The 3,535-nt window shown below is 42.4% G+C and overlaps 1 pseudogene; it reads left to right on the top strand.

Moving 5' to 3' along the window:
* Nucleotides 1-2,395: 2,395 nt before the first annotated feature.
* On the top strand, nt 2,396-3,013 carry LOC101354720 (actin-related protein 2/3 complex subunit 5 pseudogene; annotated as a pseudogene).
* The last annotated feature ends 522 nt before the right edge of the window (nt 3,014-3,535 follow it).

The following is a 3,535-nucleotide window of genomic DNA, read 5'->3' as shown; positions in this document are numbered from 1 at the left end:
GTGAGGGAGCTAAGAGCATAGGCTCTCAGCCTGAATCTGAGTTTAAACTTGTGCTTTATTACCTACTGGGTACGTGACCTTGGGTAAGTTACTTAACATCTCTGTGCCTCGGTTTATTTTCAAAAGGAGAGTGATAATAAAAATAGTACCCATGACAGAGGGTTCTGGACAGAGCTGGAGAAGGATGTAGAACAAAATTCTAACTCACAAAAAAAAAAAGACCAGATTTACTGGCCTAAAGGAGACTGGAGAAACCCCGAGAGTATGGCCCCCAGACACCCTTTTAGCTCAGTGGTGAAGTCATTTCCGAGGTTCACTGTTCAGCCAGGGAGTGGACAGCCCCATAAAACCAAATGGGATGAGTGAGGTACAGCAGTCCAGGGACAAAGGCCAGAAGGCAGAAGGGGACAGGAAAGCTGGTGATAGGGAACCCAGGGTTGAGTATGGATAGTGTTGATGTGTTGTGAGGTTGTTAACCATTGTCATAGGGCAACATGTGTACTAACTGTTAAATGAAAAACTATTTTGTTCTGTAAGCCTTCATCTAAAGTGAGAATAGCAGCACAATTGGAAGAATGTGGTCGATGTCACTGAACTGTACATGTAGAAATTTTTGAAATGGTGTATCTTTGGATACGCATATTTTCACCAAAAAAAAAAAAAAAAGGTTGAGAAGGGAGAGGGTTGCCATGTTGTGGGGTTGTTAACCAATGTCATAAAACAATATGTGTACTACTGTTTCATGAGAAACTATTTGTTCTTTAAGCGTTCACCTGAAGTACAGTAAAAAATAAATAAAAAAAAATAGTACCCATGGTAGGTGTCAAAAACTAATGAATGCATGTATGTAGAGATTTTGAAATATGGCAGAAGTATTGCAAGGATGTTCTAAGTGTTAGCCATGGCCATAGTCTCTCGCAGAAGGTTTTACAGAGAGGTGAAGATGACGATACATCAAATGAAGAGAAGTTCAAAATGATTTGTAATCAGAAAAATTGAAACAAAAATACCGTAAGATATCATTTTAAATCAATCAGATGGACACATATCAGAAAGCTGGATAATGCTAGTGTTGAGGAGGAACATGGGAGTCACCATCATCACTGCTGTTGGGAGAATGGTCTCTCTGTTGAGCAGCCTGATATTACCTAGTCAAGGTAAATACACACATGCCCTATATCTTAGGGTTCTCCCAGAAACAGATGCTGAGGTTAAAAAAAAAAAATTATTATGCTGAAAATATACATAACCAAACATCTGCCAATTCAACAATTTTTATATGTACAATTCAGTGACATTGATCATGTTTATCATGCTGTGTAGTCATCACCACTATCCTTTGTCAAATTATTTCACCACCAATAAACTTTGGTCTCTATGTGTTTGTCTATTTCATATAAGTGGGATCACACAATATTTGTCTTTTTTGTGACTGACTTATTTCACTTAGCTAGTGTTTTCAAGGTTCATCCATGTTGCAGCATGCATGTATCAGGACTTCGTTTCTTTCATGGCTGAGTAGCATTCCATTGTATGGCTGTACCACCTTTTGTTTATCCATTCATCTGTTGATGGACATTTAGAATGTTTCTAACTTTTGACTATTGTGAATAGTGCTGAACGTTGGTGTACAAGTTTCTGTTTGCGTTCCTGCTTTCAATTCTTTTGGATATATACATAGGAGTGGGATTGCTGGGTCATATGGTTGTTCTATGTTTAACTTTTTGAGGAACCCCAAGATAAGAATTTGAGTGGAAGTGGTTTAATTGGGAGATGACCCCAGGAAACACTGGTAGGGGGGTGGAGAAGTGAGACTGAGAAGGGAGGGTCCTCAATAAAGGGTGTGTTTTCAAGCAAGTTATCACTGTGAGTTAATTGGAGCTTAACTAGGGAACTCCGGAGCTAGCATAGAACAAAAGCCTCCTAGATTTCCCACCTAAGGGTAAGCTGGGGTATTTATAAAAGGATCTCTCAGGCATTGGTGGAGGGCTGCTGAGAAAGGCCACAGGCAAATGCAGGTGCTGACAGTTGGTAGGAGAGGTCTGCATTCAGTGAGGAGGGCCAGAGTATATTGATGCAGCTGACAGTATCTGCCGTACACCACGGCCCAGTAAGTCCACTCCTAGTATAAGCTCGTGAGATGATTACAAAACTCCACATGGGGATTCTGATGAGGATGTTGTTTGCAGCATTATTTGTGGTGGCAAGCTGAGTGACCATCACTTGGCAAGTGAACAGATACAATGTGAAGAACTGGCACAGCGAGAGTTATGCAGTTAGTTAAAAGTAACAGATTGGGAAGTGGAGGCACCAGCCTGCGAGTTCCTGCTGTTTTGGGGTTGCTGTAGTAGAGGTAGCACCAAGAGAAGGCCTTTGCCACTGGTTGGGATTGGGGATGTTGAAGATCATATTGTTGTCAGCCTGGTTCTGGAAGGTGGACTTGGATGAGTACAAGGAGAACAAGTTCATGGACGAGGAAGAGGGCAACGGCCAAGCTGGGCCCGACGAGGGCGAGGTGGTCTCCTGCCTGTGACAAGAAAACATGACAGCTGCTCTACCAGCAGCTCTGAACACCCTCTCCCCTGCAAGCAACACCAAGAGTCAGGTGGTGAAGGATCAGGCAGGCAGCAATGTCTTGAAGGTGCTCATCTCTTTTAAAGCTAATAATATTGAAAAGGCAGCTCAATCTCTGGTCGAGAATGGTGTGGACCTCCTAGTGAAGTATATTTATAAAGGCTTTGAGAGCCCCTCTGCCAATGGCAGTGCTGTGTTATTGCAATGTCATGAAACAGCACTTGCTGCTGGAGCAGTAGGGTCCATTCTTGGAGTCTTGACTGCAAGGAAAAACCGTGTAGTCCAACAGGAACTGGGTATCTGCCAGGGTGTGGGAGTTGCTGGTACAAAGACCAAAGCAACCAAATGCTACCACTGCCCTGTGGGTAGCATCTGTGTCTCTCAGCTTTGCCTTCTTGCTTCTTTTTTCATATCTGTAAAGATAGAAATGACACGTTAGTTTTCCTTTAATGAAAATTGTGATAATATAGAGGTAATTTTGTTTCAACGGAAGTGTTTCATGCTCTCAGAACCATTTCAGTGATGTGTATGTTGTTGTTAGGTGCCATCGAGTTGGTTCCGACTTATAGCGACCCTATGTACAACAGAATGAAATACTGCTGGGTCCTGCACCATCCTCACAATCGTTGTTATGCTTGAGCTCATTGTTGCAGCCACTGTGTCAATCCATCTCATTGAAGGTCTTCCTCTTTTTCCCTGACCCTGTACTTTACCAAGCATGATGTCCTTCTCCAGGGACTGATCCCTCCCAATAACACGTCCAGAGTATGTGAGACTAGTCGTGCCATCCTTGCTTCTAAGGAACATTCTGGTTGTACTTCTTCCAAGACAGATTTATTCATTCTTTTGGCAGTCCATGGTATATTCAATATTCTTCATCAACACCACAATTCAAAGGCGTTAATTCTTCGGTCTTCCTTATTCATCACCCAGCTTTTGCGTGCATATGAGGTGACTGAAA

The sequence above is a fragment of the Trichechus manatus genome, unplaced genomic scaffold (assembly GCF_000243295.1).
Source record: "Trichechus manatus latirostris isolate Lorelei unplaced genomic scaffold, TriManLat1.0 scaffold00002, whole genome shotgun sequence".
Classification (NCBI taxonomy): Eukaryota; Metazoa; Chordata; class Mammalia; order Sirenia; family Trichechidae; genus Trichechus; species Trichechus manatus.
The sequence above is the reverse complement of the archived record's forward strand: the minus strand, read 5'-3'. Positions and strand labels throughout refer to the sequence as shown.